This window comes from Arachis hypogaea, chromosome 1 (genome assembly GCF_003086295.3).
Source record: "Arachis hypogaea cultivar Tifrunner chromosome 1, arahy.Tifrunner.gnm2.J5K5, whole genome shotgun sequence".
NCBI classification, from domain to species: Eukaryota; Viridiplantae; Streptophyta; class Magnoliopsida; order Fabales; family Fabaceae; genus Arachis; species Arachis hypogaea.
Window position 1 is genome coordinate 6,065,132 of NC_092036.1, and position 18,969 is coordinate 6,084,100.

Below are 18,969 nucleotides of genomic sequence, written 5' to 3' on the forward strand. Positions count from 1 at the left end.
GGAGATTGGTGTAATGTACTATCTCTACATTCTCAATTTGGGGAATAATAACATTTCTGGTAGATTCCTCAAGAGTTTCGCAGCATAAAGAACCTCAACATTGTTGATCTCTCCCACAATAGGCTCCATTGCTCCATTCCACAGAGCTTATCTCTCCCCGTCAGAGATTCATTTTTCTAACAATTTTTTGGTCGGCTTGATTCTCGAGTTTGGTCAATTCGACACCTTTTCGGCGGCGATAATCCTGAGTCAGACATTATATTAATTCTAGGAGTGCACATAAGAGTGAGGTAAACACTATATTCCAGGATTGAAAGTGAGCCGGATACTATATTCCAAGGAGCGCACAAAGTGAGCTGTGCACTATATTTCAGAAGCGTAGTAGAAAGGCAATATCCAAAAGGATGCGTCCGGTTGATACTTAATTATAACTAATAGGATAGACATTCATTATATGTATTTATTATGTGATTGTTTGCTTTGATTAATTGCATCATGCCTAATTGAATAACACGGGGATTGAATGTTAAGTATGAACAGAATCTTAGTGGCTACACGGGGATGAGAACGTGGTAGCAGGTTTGGTGCAAATTCTGTAGATGATCCGACAAGGGATGCGTGAAAGGAATACAAAATAAAACCATAGGGAGCATTAACCAATACATGTAGGATTAAAGTAAGGTAAAGTAAAAAGAGAGAAAGAATTTTGAATTGAGGGCTGTGATTAATGGTAGTTTGAACCGTCATTTTAAATTATCTAAAATAGCCGTTTTAACTTAAAAATTTGTGACCATTTTTTTTAAATTGCTGTAATAATGATACTCAGAATTATATCGCTTTCTAAAATGGTCGTTCTTGGTAATATATAAATACAAAAAAAACGTCATTTTTACTAGATTTTTTGTAGTGTGATGGTTAAAATTTGATCACTATATATACATATTATTAGGAAAAGATTCACACTTCTATCTAATTCTCTTGATAGTTAACGAATTCATCACGTGCTACCTGTGAACAGATTAGATAAGATGTGTATTCTAGAATATCAAACTCTCACACAAATATTATTCTTCAACTACTTGACTGATATGATAATTATAAAATTAGAATTATACATGGTTATGGTTAATCCGAAAATCAAACCTATTTAATTAACCAAAAAGTTAGCTTAGATTAATAAATATTAAATAAAATAAATTTAAGTTAATTTTAGCTATTTTTGTTAATCAAATATTTTTATTTTTTAAATTTAATTTTGGTTAATCAATTTTTAATAATATAAATATAATTTTTAAAATTATTTTATTAAATTAGTTAGTCAAAATATAAGTATAATTTTTATCTAATTAATCACATTTTGATTTTAAAATGTACAACCTTATCATAAATTATAAAAATAGGTATATAATTATCTTTTATTTAATATTTTAACTTTTAATATAGATCTAACAAAATCTAACACAGATTTCGCTTATCTTATCTTACTTGCTAAACTGTAGAATAGTATTTTCCTTGTCACTACGAGTAGATAGAGTTACGAAGTGGCAGCATCATCTTTAAAATATATTAAATTCAACACCTACATGGAATTTTAGGGATTAAGCTGGAAGCAGTTAGGAGCATACTATTTGCATGTTGCTAAATACTAACGGTGTTAGTCAATCGCCTAAAATTAAATAATAACAAAAAAGAAAAAATCTTATTTCACAAAAATAAGCAAGTTTAATACTCATTTATCGATGTGATGGTTGTGTGATTCTGTCTCTAAACTAGGCCAAAATTAGTCCACAGTCAATCTTTTACTTTTAAAATTTAAAAACTCAAAACTTTTTAGATTCACTAGTATTTCTTCTATATTTCAAATGTTGTTTAGCTACAATCTTTTTGCTAATTAAAAATTATTTGTTTGTAGGTTTAGATTATAATCTTATACAGTGTATTTTTCTTTCTAGTTTTGTTCTCTATGATATTCTCTAATTCAATAAGATAAAATATTAATCTGTTGTAAATTTGGACTTCACTTAAGAAGCTTAATAGATTATTATATAAATAAGACAAGATTCAATTTTTGATATTTATTTATGTAAATAAATAAATTGATCATTCGACTAGTTCAATTTAATTATATAGTATATATCTATTTTAACATATCTTTGTAGGTTCAGAGTTATGCATGTTTTCTTCTTGGAATTAGATACAGTTTCGCTACACATGTAAGTCTTTTTGACAATCAACTCCAATCAACTCATATATAGTTAGTGGATCACACCTCAGTAACAAGTTTTACGATGGAAGATGAAAAAAAAAGAAAGAGAAAAAATTTAAATAAAAATGAAGGAGAAAGAAGAGGAGGAGGTGACGGTAGTAGTGATGGTGGTCACTACAAAAAAAAGGTTGAGTACTGTCGGATTTAGTATCACACATTAGCGTCGGCCTTATTGACGGATTTACCAACATTTTGATGTGAAATTCGTTTGGTAAATCGTTACTGGCGGATTTTCGTTTCCGACAGTAAATTCGCCGGTAATACTTGGAGTAAAAAGGGGAAAATAAGCCTGAAATTTAGCTTGGAATTTACTGTCAGAATAATCTGCCGGTAAACCCATTTTAGTGAAACGCTGCGTTTTGATGACTTGCAATGAGTTACCGTTGGATTTATCCGCCAGTAAATCCGACGGTAATGACCCCTAAAATTTAAAGCGCAAACCTCCTCCCCCTTCAATTCGAAATCTACTCCCTTTCTCTAACCTCTCTTCTCCTTTTCTCTCTCTAGCCGCCTTCTCTCCCCACCGCGGCATCAGCCCCACCACCGCCTGCCCCTCCTGTCGCCACCTCCCTCTTCTCCTTGCATTGAACCTTTTCCATGATGTCTCCATTGCAGCCGCCATTGCAAACCCTAGCTTTCATTGCAGCCGCCCTTCTTCTCATCGCCGATGTCACCATTCTTCACGTCACCGACTTCTTCTCCTGATCCAGCATGCTTCGTCATCCGTCACCAGGTCCAGCTTCTTCGTTGTCTGCCAAGTCCAGATTAGTGGATTTTTCTTGCTTAATCTTTTTTGTTTTTAACCTATTTTTCATAAAAAAATGTGATTTAGTTAATTTAGTTTGTAATGTGTTCAGAATGATTTAGCTAAAAATAATTAGCTAATTTTGTGTATGTTTGTGAGTTCTGATCTCTTATGATACTATGTATATAATGTAATTGACTAATTGCATGGTTATCAATTTATGATGAGACTTGAATTTGTCAATTTATTGAATGGAAGACTTAAATTTGTTGAATGAAAAGTTTGTTAATTATTGATTTAGTTATGCTGCTGACTGCTGATTTTGTTTGTTTGCTAATTTTGAATTTCTTGAAGGAAAAGTTTGTTAATTTTTGTGTGTTTGCTATTTAGTTATGCTTTTATGTAATTTTATATCTTAAATCTTCCAATGGTTTTAGTTCCATGAATGACTGAATAATATCATAAAAATATATCTACATGAGAGAGAATTTGAATGACAACAAAATATAAGTTAATAATTGTTATTTTTTAGTTAACATGAGAGAGATTTAAATGATAACAGAAAAAGATTATTTTATATTAAAAAATTAGTATAAGATCCGAGATATAAACATGCGAATTTGGTTATAATACTAGTATGTTCATTATTTGCTCTGTGTGTGTTTTTGATAAATTATTTTTGTTATTTAATCTACAAATTATGAAATTAAAATGAAACATTTTTTTAACTAAAATTTCTAGTTGGCCATTAAAAATAAATAGTAAAACTTTCATTTAGCACAAGTCTAATCGTGTACCAATCCAATTGTATTTTATAGGTCATTACAAATTTAAATAATAACTTGTTAGGCACATTTCTGTGGATTGAATTGCTAAGTTGTATTAGTCCATGGCACAATTTTACTCACTCAATCAAATTCATACTTAAAGTTTTGCATATTGTTTTTGTATTGGATTTATTCATGTCACATCTTATTGTGCTTGATTATGTTAATTTGACTCTAATTAAGAATAAATAGTTTAATCTATTTCATACTTAAAGTTTTGCATATTTCTTTTGCATTGGATTTATACATGTCACATCTTATTACTTTAGATTTAAATCATGAAGGCTCCTTGTTTAGTTGAGTTTAATTCTTATGAAACTAATTGAGTGTTGACTGATGCTTTGTATTAAAATTAGTTGGATTTGTGGGAACAATAAAGGTGGATATATGTCCAATTTTAGGAAAAGTTATTTCCAATTTTTCCGGAAAGTTTTGTTGAATGATTCGTGTAATATATGTTGATTAGTGTTAATAATATATTCTCCTTGCAAACATGACGACAGGTAGAAGAGGTAGATCAAGTAGGTCTCGTGATCGTGGTAGAGGGAAGGTTTTCACCGAATTTTCAGAGACTGTTCATTCATCACCCTCTATTCCGACTACCATGTTGACTCATGTGACGTCACAGGTGGGTCCAGCAGACCAGCAGTTTATCATAGTCTCAAACTCGAACTACATGTATCCTTCTGCTACGATCCCTACAGATCCAGCAACAAAGCCCGCGGTGAATAATTCCTCCAGTGCCCACAGCAAGATGCCCTCTACCATCGCCCGTCATCCGACTGAAGATTTAGCCTGATGGCATGTAGATGTGAGTACATACTATTTTTTAATCTTAAGTTTGTTAATCTTAAGTTTATGTGTTTCTATATGTTTGTTAATCTTAGATTTTTTTTCTCTGATAGGTTTGCACCAAATAATAATGCTTGCACACAGGAGATCTCTCAGGTCATTAAGTCAATATATGATGACATGTGGCCGAGCTACACGAAGATTTCTACTGAGACCAGAGAGCGATGATTTCAGAAATGGGCGGTAAGAACCCAATAATGTTGAATTAATTAACTGGATTTGAACTGTATTTTATTTTAATTGACTCATGGGATACGGAACATAATCTCATGATCAGAAAGATCTACGACCACCGTGCAGCTAAACGACTTCAGCAAATGATGAGCAACGTTTGTCAATGGCGCAATCACCTAATGACCTGGATTCGTCCATCTATCAAGACGGAACTAGAGGTCCATTTTAGAAATGATGACGGGATCAAGCATTGCCATCTGACGAATGTCGCTAACAGGACTTTGCCGAGGTCATCGAAGTATACGGGTGGGTGGGTGATCTTCATGAAGACGAAAAGCAGACTGGTAAGTAGTTTGGTAATGTTTGTTAGTAGTTACTTGAATTAGTTGTTTGTTGATTTATTTTATTGGTTGATACGAATATGTGCAGTCTAAGTCATTAGATTGTGAGGCGATACTGGTAGAGACCTTCAAGTATACTCATACCTTGAAGGTCAACAAGGGAAAATTTGCTGACGAGCGATTTGGAGCCCATTATGTGAGTTTTAAATAATTCTAAGTTTCAAATTTATTTGGTTTAAAGTCAATTAGCTGTTATCCTAATCACAATGTGTGTGACATAGGATGATTACATGCAGAGATTGGAGGCTACGACACAGCAATCTCAGTCGCCTATGGGAACGACGAAGATGACTCTGAGACTTCAGTGGTAGATTCTGATAGAGTTTGGCACGAGATCGCCTCTAAAACCCACAAGAATCGTCACTTTAGGTTGGGGTCATTCTTTGCCAGTGGCCTCCACTCCTTCGTATTGGTGGCTTTCTCTGCCTCTGCCACCAATCCTTCCGATCTCCAGGAAGTTGTCGACTTGAGGGAGGAGGTGCAGAAGCTGACACAGGAGCTACACCAACAAGCAGAACAGTCTAAGCAAAGGCACAACGACTTTCTTGCACGCATAGGAGGAGCCGTTGCCATCAACTAGATCATTTGCGAGAGCATATGGAGGTGTACAACCAGCAGATGTGCGCTAGAGGCAGCGGCGCTGGAGGCAGCAACGCTGCTGGTACCAGCGGCAACACGGCCGGTGGGGCACCGCCATCAGCATCTACTCTGCTGCCTCAACAGGGGGAAGACGACGACGACAATTACCTGAATCTGTAGGATTTAGGGATTTATTTTTTTATGTCTACTTCATTATATTCTACTTCTCTGACATTTTATTATGTTAAGACTATTTATTGTTAATAAAATAATTTGTTGATTTTTTATAATTTTGAATTTCTACTAAAAATTTTGTTTACAAGAATTTTAATTTGACTACTAATTGTGGCTTAACTATGCCATCAGAAAAAAACTATCGTAGGATTTACCAGTGAAAAAATCCGACGGTAACTTAGCGCCAAAACACGTGATATGGCGCCAAAGTTACCGTCGGATTAATCCAATGGTTATCAGCAACTCAGTTTTGATAAATTCATTGAAAAACTGGCAAAAAATCTACCAGTAATTAGCGTAGGACAAAAATAATTCGCTGGTAAACAGTTTTCGGCGCCGTTTATACAGGATGACGGTAAATCCAACGGTACTCATTGTTTTTCTTGTTGTGAGTGGTGACGATAATGATGATAACAAACGAGAAAGATAAAAAAAATGAGGAGAAGAAGAAAAAGCAGTAGTAGCAGTGTGAAGAAGAAGAAGAAGAAAAAGAAGAAAAAGAAGAAGAAGAAGCGCACATGGATATGAGAAACAGTTATACAACTTGTTAAATTTGGTTAAGTAGTTTGCTTGGTTGTAGAGCTTTATTGGATTGGATAATGTCTTTGATTTGATCATAAATGACAATGCCATTCAAAGGAAGTGAAGGAAGTATAGATGATGTCCATTTGTATGGTTTTGTTTGTATCAATAAATCAACTTAAAAAAATACTATAGAAAAGTGAACTTTTTTTAAATATTGGGCTTAGAATCGTGTTATCTCCAAAAAGCTCCATTATGTGTGGTTGTATTGAGTTTTGGACGTTACAACTTTGATTTTTTAAATTCGTTAAAATAACAAATATTTTTTAAAGAAAACATCGATGCTGCTTTTTTTTTAAATTAATTAAATTTTTTTAGACAAAATAATGGTATCATTTTATATCTTTTGAAAAAAAAAATATTTTCTAGAAGGATAAAAATATTTTCGGGTAGGGTGCGGCATTACAAAAAAATGATGAATACGATCAGATTTAGCGTCGGATGATAGCAATGGGTTTACCGGCGGATTTGACAAGAAATTCGTCAAATAAAAAGATTACCGTCGGATTTAATTTTTCGAGGGTTAATTTGCCAGTAATAATTGGAGGAAAAACAAAATAAATTGTCGCTGAGATTGCCATCAAATTTACCCTCGAATTTATCTGCCAATAATTTCTTATTTGACGGTAATCTTGCCCTAAATTCAAACCGCGAATTGTCTCCCCCCTCATTTTTGAACTACTCTCTCTCTCTCTCTCTCTCTCTCTCTCTCTCTCTCTCTCTCTCTCTCTCTCTCTCTAAACCACCTCCGGCAGGCCCTTTGCCAGCCCTTTCGCCAACATCAGCTACCACCAACTATGTCCAAAGAATGCGTGAACTCGGCTAGGTGTTCCTTGCGACGTGTTGGTCGTTCTGTCGCCGTCATTTTTGTCGTTTCTGCCACTACTGCCATTGTCATTGCTCCCTTAATCGCTGACCTGCGTCTCTCCTCCCTCTTCCTATTCCATCCTCGTTTTTATTTCATTTTAAATTAAAAAACCTTAACCCTTTTTTGAACCCTAACCCTATCTCGCTCCATCTTCAGTCTGTGGTCCTTGGTTCAGACGTTCTCGCCACCTTGGATTCTCGCTGTCAGTCGTACTTAGTTTCTACTACATCACCGTCCTCTACTTCTTCTTCTCGTGATTTCTCCATCGTTGTGTTCTTGGTTCTGCTTCTGCAATGTATGTGAGTTCACTGATTTCACTGAGTTTCTTTCAGTTTTTATTCCATAAATTTTTTATACTAATTTTTTTTCAATTTTTTAATTTTAAATTTTTGTGTAGGTTTAGATAATTTGTTTAATTTGACGTAATTAGTTATTATTGAGTTTCATCTAACTCTCTTATTATGATTTTTAGTTTTTTCTTGATTCTTGGTTGAAAATTTTTGTTATTTTTTTGTTTTCAAGTTTGAATTCAAAAATAGTATAAAATAGAGCACCCAAATAACAAATTTATTGCAGTTATGAGTGTTTATTTATGTGGAATATTGTTCCGTACTTGTTTTAAAAATTTTGTATTAGTTTTTAAATTATTTTTAACATGTTTGAATTTTAACTTCTTTTATCGTTGCAATTTCAGAACAATTAGGTTAGCAAGGCTAGTGATGACAGGTAAAAATTGATTACTTATTTTAATTTATTTGTGATTGATGATTGATTTTTATTGTTATTTTTATAATTATTCTTTTATTGGTCTATTGAAACTTAAAATTCAATCACACATTAGTTATTTTCGCTTTTATTTTTTTTCTAATTTTGTGCTTATTTTTTATTTATTTTTTTGATTGATTATGCCTATAAAATTAATGTTCAATTGTTCATCTTTTATTTAAAAAAAATGAAATCATATATAAAACAAAAATTCAAACAGATGATACCAAATATTAATAAGGTAAATATTTTCTATAAATTTTATAGTCTATTTTTAGCGCTTTTAAAATCTTAATATTTAAAAAAAAGTAAAAAAATTTATATGTTAATTTGGCTGATAAGGAATAAAATTCAGCCTAGATATATATATATAAGGGAGAAAACACTCTGGAGAGAAAACTTACAACTTTTTACAAGCATAGGGTATCACCACTAATTAGCAATTTCCACAAGAAGACAACAAGATAAGTAAACAGGCGATCCTCTAATTGGATATTTAACACTTAAACCTTTTAATATAAAATGATATCAATTTTAAACTAGTACATATTCTTGTTTAAAATGGATGTAACATATAAAATGCTCATACGATCCTTCTTTTCTTTTTTTTTTTTAATTTTGGAAGGTCGAAAATGATAATATATTCTAACGTGTCACACATGGATAGAGTTCTAGAGAATCTCTTTTTGCATGAAGTTATTCAGAATTTTCCTTTAACAATCAATCATGGCTCATTAACTAAAGAAAAATTAAATTTGCAATATATATATATATATATATATATATATATATATATTTATATTTTCTCTCATTTTTTATTAATAATTTTTAATACTAAAAAACTTACAAAAATATAGACAAACAATAATATTGTTCATATCCTGGCCCAATATCAAAGGCCCAGGTCCAAATAAAAGGCCTAATCTGAAGGATTAGGCTTAGCTAAGTACCGACCTTCTCTTAAGAAGTCGATATCAGCCACGACTTGCTCTAAAGAAGTCGGACATGAGATTAGCTGGCAGGTAAACACTCATTCAAATGAGTAACCGCCCCTAAAATCTCTCTAACCGCTTCATAAAGCCATATCTTAACCTCCCCAAGATAATGGGGCGGTTAACACCCTAAAGATACGGCACTACTCCAACGGTGGTTATTGGCTCACCACTATAAATACACTGACACCCCTCAGGTATCTCTAAGCCCAATACTCTCTAGACCTGCTCACACTCTTGCTAACTTAGGCATCGGAGTGTCTTTGCAGGTACCACCCCCCATTCATTCACTCACACAAGTCGAAAGGAGGCTCCAGTGTGCGATCCAGCTCGGAGACTACCAACCGCAGGTGATTGGGCCAACAGACGTCATCTATCCTACTAATCTCCGGTTACCCACCGTAACATTGGCGCCGTTGCCGGGGACCCGAGAGATCATCCATTGATGGCGGACAGATCCCACGAAGAAGGCCATGTGGAAACAGATTCCGAACAAGAGAATCTGGACACGGATAATAACGATGTGGACCTAGCCCTACACCAGGAAGTTAACAATCAATATAGAGAGGGCACCTCCGGGGTAAAAAACCCGAAGGTAAACTCCTCAGACGGGCGCGAATCAGAAAAAGGCGGACCATCCCACGTGGCTGAACTAATGGGGTTAGTCCACAGCCGCCTGGAACAATTAGAACAAGAGCGGGAGAGGCAAAAAGAAACTGAAAAGTACCTCAAAGAGGAGATGGAACGGCGAAAAGAGTTAGAAAGAAAACTCTTAAAGCTAGAATCTTCCTTCAAGAGCCACAACTTCCGCGACAAACAAGAAGAACAACTCTCGGGTGGAGAGGATCCTTTCAGCGAGGACATAATGAGGGCAAAAGTTCCGAGAAACTTCAAAAGCCCGGACATGGACCTCTACGATGGAACCACGGATCCTAAGCATCATCTGAGCAACTTCAAAAGTCGGATGTACCTAGTTGATGCCTCCGACGCGACGCGATGCAAAGCTTTCCCGACCACTTTGTCGAAAGCAGCGATGAAGTGGTTCGATAGCCTTCCCCCGAGATCGATCACCAGCTTTGAAGACCTCTCAAGGAAGTTTTTGATGAGGTTCTCAATTCAGAAAGACAAGGTAAAACATGCACCGAGCCTCCTGGGAATAAAACAGGAGGTCGGAGAGTCTTTACGAGCCTACATGGAAAGGTTCAACAAAGCATGTTTGGAGATCCAAGACCTGCCCACAGAGGCAGTCATAATGGGGCTAGTCAATGGGCTCAGAGAAGGTCCCTTCTCACAGTCCATATCTAAAAGACACCCCGTTTCTCTAAGTGATGTACAAGAAAGAGCTAAAAAGTACATCAATATGGAGGAAAATGCCAAATTAAGGGACCTAAGTTGGCGACCTGGACCCCCTCCCTCAACTAAAGAGAAGGAAAGGGAAGCCAGGAAAAAGGAAGAACTCGGTCTCGAGAGGCCAAGGAAATATCACTCTTATACTCCCCTGAAAGTTTCTATAGTGGATGTATACAGAGAGATTTGCAACACAGAAAGACTGCCACCCCTTAGACCCATTAAAAATAAAAAAGGGGGGAGCCGCAGCGATTACTGTGAGTACCATAAAATATATGGTCACTCCACAAACGACTGCTACGACCTCAAGAATGTGATAGAAAAGCTGGCTAGGGAAGGTCGGCTTGATAAATATCTCATAGAAAGGTCGGACAGTCATGGAAAGAGAAAGCGAGACGATATGGATAGAAGAGACCCACCGCCGCAGACTCCAGAGAGACATATCCATATGATCTCAGGAGGATTTGCGGGAGGGGGGCTTACTAAATCCTCTCGCAAAAGACATCTCAAAAGAGTCTACCAAGTCGGGGAAGAGTCACCCGACCTTCCTACTATTTCGTTCACAAAAGAAGATGGGCAAGGAATAATCCCTGGGCACGACGATCCAGTGGTAATAACCATGATCCTAGCCAATGCCCATCTCCACAGAACCCTAGTAGACCAAGGAAGCTCGGCAGACATCCTTTTCAAGCCCGCTTTCGACAAGCTAGGGTTAGATGAGAAAGAGTTAAGAGCCTGTCCCGACACCCTATACGGATTAGGGGACACGCCAATAAAACCACTAGGATTTTTGCCCCTTCACACCACTTTCGGAAAAGGGGAAAAATCAAAGACTCTGAGTATAGACTTCATAGTCATTGATGAGGGGTCGGCTTATAATGCCTTAATCGGCAGAACTACCCTTAATCGGCTCGGAGCAGTGGTATCCACTTCCCACCTCTGCATGAAATTCCCGACCTCAGCGGGAATAGCAACGGTGAGGGGAGATCAAAAATTGGCGAGAAAATGCTACAACGAAAGCCTAAATCTGAGAGGAAAGGGTAGAGAAGTTCATACAATAGAGCTCGGTGGCGCAAGGGCCAGAGAAGAGCTGTGACCACAACCGGGAGGAAAGACCGAGGAGATACAGATTGGTAAAGAGGAAGGGAAAAACACACACATAGGAGCCAACCTAGAGGAAACTCTAAAACAAGGGCTGGCTGAGCTCTTAAGAGTAATTCCGACCTCTTCGCCTGGAAGGCCTCTGACATGCCTGGGATTGATCCCGAGCTCATGTCCCACAAACTCTCGGTCTATCCCGGGTCCCGACCTGTACAACAAAGAAGACGCAAGCTCGGCACGGAACGAGCCCTAATAATAGAAGAGCAAGTACAGGCGCTCTTGGAAGCCGGCTTTATTAGAGAGGTCAAGTACCCAACATGGCTAGCCAATGTAGTGCTAGTCAAAAAACAAAATGGTAAATGGAGAATGTGCGTCGACTATACCGACTTAAATAAGGCATGTACTAAGGACCCTTATCCCCTACCAAGTATTGATACCCTAGTGGACTCCAGCTCGGGGTACCAATACTTGTCATTCATGGACGCCTACTCGGGATATAATCAAATCCCGATGTATGAGCCCGACCAGGAGAAAACATCATTCATCACACCCAGAGCCAACTATTGCTACGTGGTCATGCCATTCGGGTTAAAGAATGCAGGAGCCACCTATCAAAGGTTGATGAATAAAGTGTTTTCCCCCCACCTGGGGAGCCTAATGGAAGTATACGTCGACGACATGCTAGTAAAAACCAAGGAGGAAGTCGACCTCTTATCCGACCTCTCACAAGTCTTTGACACCATAAGGTTGCATGGGATGAGACTAAATCCTGCAAAATGCGCCTTCGCAGTGGAAGCAGGAAAATTTCTAGGATTTATGCTAACACAAAGAGGGATTGAGGCCAATCCCGATAAATGTAGAGCCATCCTAGAAATGAAAAGTCCGACTTGTTTGAGAGAGGTCCAGCAGCTCAATGGCCGACTTGCAGCCCTCTCCAGATTTTTGGCAGGATCGGCACTAAAATCCCTTCCACTATTTTCCTTATTAAGAAAGGGATGCCCATTCGAATGGACTCCGGAATGCGAGGAGGCGTTCCAAGAGTTCAAAAAGTTTTTAAGCTGACCTCCTATCCTAACCCGACCAGCACCAGGAAAAGACCTCGTTCTGTACTTATCCGTAGCAAACAGGGCTGTCTCGTCGGCCCTGATAAAAGAAGACGAGGTCGGACAACACCCAGTCTACTTCATCAGTAAGGTCCTACAAGGCCCTGAACTAAGGTACCACAAACTAGAAAAGTTTGCCTACTCCTTAGTAATAGCCTCACGAATGCTACGACCTTACTTTCAAGCTCACACAATAAGAGTCCGTACAAACCAACCCATGAAGCAAATCCTCCAAAAGACGGATGTTGCAGGGAGAATGGTTCAATGGGCAATAGAACTCTCCGAGTTCGATCTGAGATATGAAACTCGGACAGCAATTAAAGCCCAGTGCCTCGCCGACTTCGTGGCAGAATATGCAGGGGATCAAGAGGACAAACCGACTACATGGGAACTCTATGTAGACGGATCCTCCAACAAAACAGGGAGCGGCGCAGGCATAATATTAGTAGATGAAAGAGGAACCCAGATAGAGGTTTCCTTAAAATTTGAATTTCCGGCTTCAAATAATCAGGCAGAATATGAAGCCTTGATCGCCGGACTAAAGTTGGCAGAAGAAGTCGGTGCTACAAAAGTAATGATATACAGCGACTCACAAGTGGTGACCTCCCAAATAGGCGGAGAATATCAGGCAAAGGACCCTAACATGAAAAGGTACTTGGAAAAAACTTTGGAGCACCTTGGACGCTTTGCAGAAACCGAGATCAAACACATAACTCGGGATCTAAACAGTAGAGCGGATGCCCTATCCAAATTAGCAAGTACCAAACCAGGAGGGAACAACAGAAGCCTGATTCAAGAAACCCTCCAAGAACCCTCGATAGCAAAAACAGAAGATAAGCAAGAGGTACTTGAGGTAGTCGATTTAATCCTCGGATGGATGAACCCCTTAGTCGAATACATGAAATTCGACATCCTCCCTACAGAAGAGAAAGAAGCTAAAAAGATCCGAAGAGAAGCACAACATTACACCTTGGTGAGAAATACCCTCTACAGAAGGGGGATATCAACACCATTATTAAAGTGCGTACCGACCTCAAGAACCGCCGAGGTATTGGAGGAAGTACATAGCGGGATCTGCGGAAATCATCTCGGAGCAAGATCACTAGCCAGAAAAGTAATCCGAGCTGGATTCTACTGGCCGACCTTGCAAAAAGATGCCGCAGAATTTGTGAAAAAGTGTCAACCGTGTCAGATGCATGCAAATTTCCACGTGGCTCCCCCAGAAGAGCTCATTAGTATCACTTCTCCATGGCCTTTTGCAAAATGGGGAATGGATTTGTTAGGTCCTTTTCCCCAAGCGTCAGGACAAGTCAAATACTTGATAGTGGGAATAGATTACTTCACAAAGTGGATAGAAGCAGAACCATTAGCCACTATCACCGCTCAAAGAAGTCGCAGGTTCCTCTACAAAAATATCATCACAAGATATGGGATACCTTATTCCATCACTACGGATAATGGAACCCAATTCACCGACGCTACCTTCAGAAGCTTAGTAGCCAGTATGAAAATCAAACATCAGTTCACCTCGGTAGAACACCCACAAGCCAATGGGCAAGCCGAGGCAGCCAACAAAGTCATACTGGCAGGACTAAAGAAGAGACTACAGGAAGCAAATGGAGCTTGGGCTGAAGAACTCCCTCAGGTGTTATGGGCTTATAGGACAACCCCCCAATCTGCCACAGGAGAAACACCTTTCCGACTAGTCTATGGTGTAGAAGCCATGATTCCAATAGAAATCAAAGAGCAAAGCCCAAGGGTAATTCTCCATGACGAGGTCGGAAATGTACGGGGACACAAAGAGGAGCTCGACTTGCTCCTCGAAGTCCGAGAAGATGCCCAGATAAGAGAAGCGGCATTGAAACAAAGGATGACTACCAGGTACAACAAGAAAGTCATTCGAAGAACATTTGCCCCGGATGACTTGGTCCTAATCAGAAACGACATTGAAGTCAACAAATCAGGAGAAGGAAAGCTCGCCGCAAATTGGAAGGGGCCATACAAAATCAAGGAAGTGTTAGGGAAAGGTTATTATAAAGTAACCGACCTGAACGGAACCGAGCTACCAAGGTCGTGGCATGCTTGTAATATGAAAAGGTACTACAGTTAAAAGCGAACTCTACTCCCTGATGTACTCTTTTCCCAACTTCATGATTTTTTCCCAAAAGGGTTTTTTCCGGAGAAGGGTTTTTAACGAGGCATCATAGTAGAGGCTAAGGGAAATAGGCTACCAAGACCCTTAGTAGCAAGAAGGTACCTCCCCAATTAATAAAGATCTTTTTCATTTACAATATCTCCTATAATATCCTTCTTTATTTTTCTAAGTCTTTCTACGAAATGCGCCGACTTAAGCTCGACAAAACGTGAAAATCCCATGAACCGACCTAGATGGTCGTCAGGATAAAACGACGAGGTACAAGTCGGCGTAAAGAGGTTGTATGAGTTGATCGTAAAAAACTCGGGAACAATCCGACTCCTAAGTCGAAATGAGAATCCGAGTAAAACAAACTCAGAAATACTCCGAGTAGATGAAAAACGCATCACAAAAATAACCTAAGTCATAAAAACTCACTAAAGCAAAGTGGAGTATAAAGGATAACAAAAAGAGATGGGAAAACCTGAGAAAAGTTTAAAGGCTGCATAAAAACCCTTAAACGAAAAGGCTCAAAAAAACAAGACAAGCCAGTAGAAAAGGTTTTCAGAGAAAGATCAAGAGGGTTTTGAAATATCGAAATTAGAAAAGCATACACGCATAAGGTAACTTAAAACCCTTATCCAAAAAAGGGCATTTATTTTGTTAATCTAAACCCTTATTCAAAAAAGGGCACTTGTTGAAATATTTTGCTTACGGCCTTAAAAGGCCAAAGAAAATTGTTCAAGCATCACCAAACAACATATAAATGAGTTTAAAAAAGGGGGGACTCACAGGCCGAGCCCCCATATAGCCATAAAAAAGTCATTTTTTCAGAGGGGTAGAATGATCACCACCACCAGACTCAGGAGGAGCGCCACCGGGACCAGGAAGAGAGGCTGAAGAGGAGGTCGGAGGAACAACAGAAGAGCTCGGAGCGTCTTCAGGACGAGGAGGAGACTCAATAATCCTCTGCCCCCGAGTCTTCAATTCTGACTCGGAAACAACCACGGGGGCAGGAGGATCCACGATAGCACCGTCAATAACGACTTTATCAGGATGTAAAGGAGAAAGATCCAAGTCGGGAGCGATAACTCTGACTTGCTCCAGGAAAATTCTCCAAGACTCCTCGGCACCATCAGCAATAGAGTCCTCCAACTCGGCGTACGCATTCCGAGAATTCAGCAAATCCTTCCTCACAGACACAAGATCCTGAAATAAACTCTGGTAACTATCCTGTGCTGTCTTCCTCAAGTTCGCCTCCATAGTACATTGGGCCCGCAGCTTGCTCTCCTTCTCCCGGAGGCTATCTCTCTCCTCCCTCAATTTAGCTACCTCCTCCCTCAACTCCCTCTCATGATCCTGGTAAGCGAGAAGCCTCCCCTCCAACTCTTCAACCTTCGAGGTTACCCCCAAAGAGCTGAGGGGAGTCTTCTCGAAGATATCCAAAAGCTTGCCACAAACGCCCGCCGCCCGAAAACTCTCCTCAGCCAGGATGGTGAGGTGGTTTCGAACAGAAACATCATCCATACTTATATGAGGATAGATGTTCTTTCGGACGAATGCAAGAGCATCCGCCTTAACCCCACCGTCAAAAGAAGAGCCAGACTCTAAAGTCTTACGCTTCTTCTTCTCTGGCTCAGAAAGAAGTCGGGCAGAGGGAAGTGGTCGGGACAAGCTGGAAGAAGAAATCACAATGGGCTGAGAGGGAGTCCCCACGTTCTGAGGAGGAGGAGGAGGAGGAGGGGAGACGATTGCCCTGGCACCACCGGCCCTGACCCGAGATTTTGCCTTAGCCTCCTGAACTCTCTGGTAAGATTCCTGAGCATTCTTCCTTGCCATATCTGCAAAAAAAAGAAATAATTAGCAAAATTTACAAGTCGGATAAAACTCAAGTCGGCAAAAACAAGTCGGAAATAGGAAATGCATTTACTACCTAGTTGCGACCGAACAAAGGTCGGCGTCCCCTGAAGGAATTTCCTAGTATCCAAGTATGGGGCCCTCCCCCACGCTTCTCGGAAAAACCCCACAATGGCCGCCTCTACCTCGTCCAGGTCATCTAGACCATACTTTTCACAAGGGGAGGCCTCCAGCCAATAAAGGGAAAAGCGAGGGGAAGAATGCTCATCCAGGAAAAAGGGGTGGTGACCCTCTACAGCTTGCACTTTGAAAAAATAATTTTTGAAGTCATGGAAGGATTCATCAAAAAGAGTGAAAATCCTCCGGCCTTGTATGGCTCGGAAGGATACCCATTGCTGTTTGTTGTTTAGCCCACTAAAGGGCTTAGTCATATGGAAAAGAAAAAAGAAAATCCTCAAAGAGGTCGGAAAGTCCAGAGCATGACTAACAAACTGATAAATCTTCAAAAAAACCCCAAGAATTGGGGTGAAGTTGAGTAGGGGCAACTCGACAGTGGTGCAAAACAGATATTTCAAAATCCGAGAAAGGAAGAAAAACACCTAAGCGGGTGATCATACATTCATACATAAAGAAAAAATGAGGGGCCGCCTCATTGACTCTCCCAAAACAAACCCGGTCTTCCGAACCCGGGGTTATCAACTCATATTTTGGCTCGTCCTCCTCTGAAGTACAAAGCCTGTGATGAGTACGAAGATGAGTGATAAACTCAGCGTCGACCAAGGGTTCCTCCCCAAGGACCGTGACATCAACCCACTGAGAAAGAACATCTACAGAAGCCATTTTTTCTTTATATAAAAGGTGACAGAAACCTACAAAAAGAAAAAAGAAAAAGAAAATCAAAAAACACGGTCCCTAAAGAGAGGGGATACGAAGCCAAAACCTACAGACCAACCTATCCACCCACAAAACAAAGCATGCAAACATAAGGCATGACGTGAAAGAAGTAAAGCTAACCTTTATCCGAAAAGTGAAGGTTGGAAGAAGCAGAAATCTTCGAACACAAGAATGTAGCACGAGCAAGGAAAGAAGAAGTTTGAAAGATTGCAGAAACGGAAAAATGAAAGAGAGGGAAAGTATTTATAAACATGCTAAGGGGCATAATGGTAAAAGCGGAGCAGTCATTAATGAGATTGCACCGTTACCAAAGCCCTCAATACTTCCCCAACGGACACGACGCTTGAATTGACGTAACTGTCAGAAACAAAAGGTCGCGAAAATCACGTCGGTTTATAAGACCCATGTTTCCTCCAAATAAGTCGGCTACGAACCCGAGTTAAATACTTGAACCCAAGCTCTAAAGAGACTTTGGGCTCAAGTAGGGGCACTGTTCATATCCTGGCCCAATATCAAAGGCCCAGGTCCAAATAAAAGGCCTAATCTAAAGGATTAGGCCTAGCTAAGTAACGACCTTCTCTTAAGAAGTCGGTATCAGCCACGACTTGCTCTAAAGAAGTCGGACATGAGATTAGCTGGCAGGTAAACACTCATTCAAATGAGTAACCGCCCCTAAAATCTCTCTAACCGCTTCATAAAGCCATATCTTAACCTCCCCAAGATAATGGGGCGGTTAACACCCTAAAGATACGGCACTACTCCAACGGTGGTTATTGGCTCACCACTATAAATACACTGACACCCCTCAGGTATCTCTAAGCCCAATACTCTCTAGACCTGCTCACACTCTTGCTAACTTAGTCATCGGAGTGTCTTTGCAGGTACCACCCCCCATTCATTCACTCACACAAGTCGGAAGGAGGCTCCAGTGTGCGATCCAGCTCGGAGACTACCAACCGCAGGTGATTGGGCCAACAGACGTCATCTATCCTACTAATCTCCGGTTACCCACCGTAACAAATATATAACATTTTTGTTAGCTTTTAATAGTAGATTCCAGATAGAATAATATGATTATATGGTCTAGTGTAGTGGCCATCGATAAATCGAAATCTGATTAGAGGACCCACTTGTTTTTTTCAAAATTCTTATTTTCTTAAGAACATAATTCGATTTCATCAACATAACATCATCAACATGAATCAATACAAAGCGCATTAGATTCTTTCCTTAGTGCGAAGCAACTAA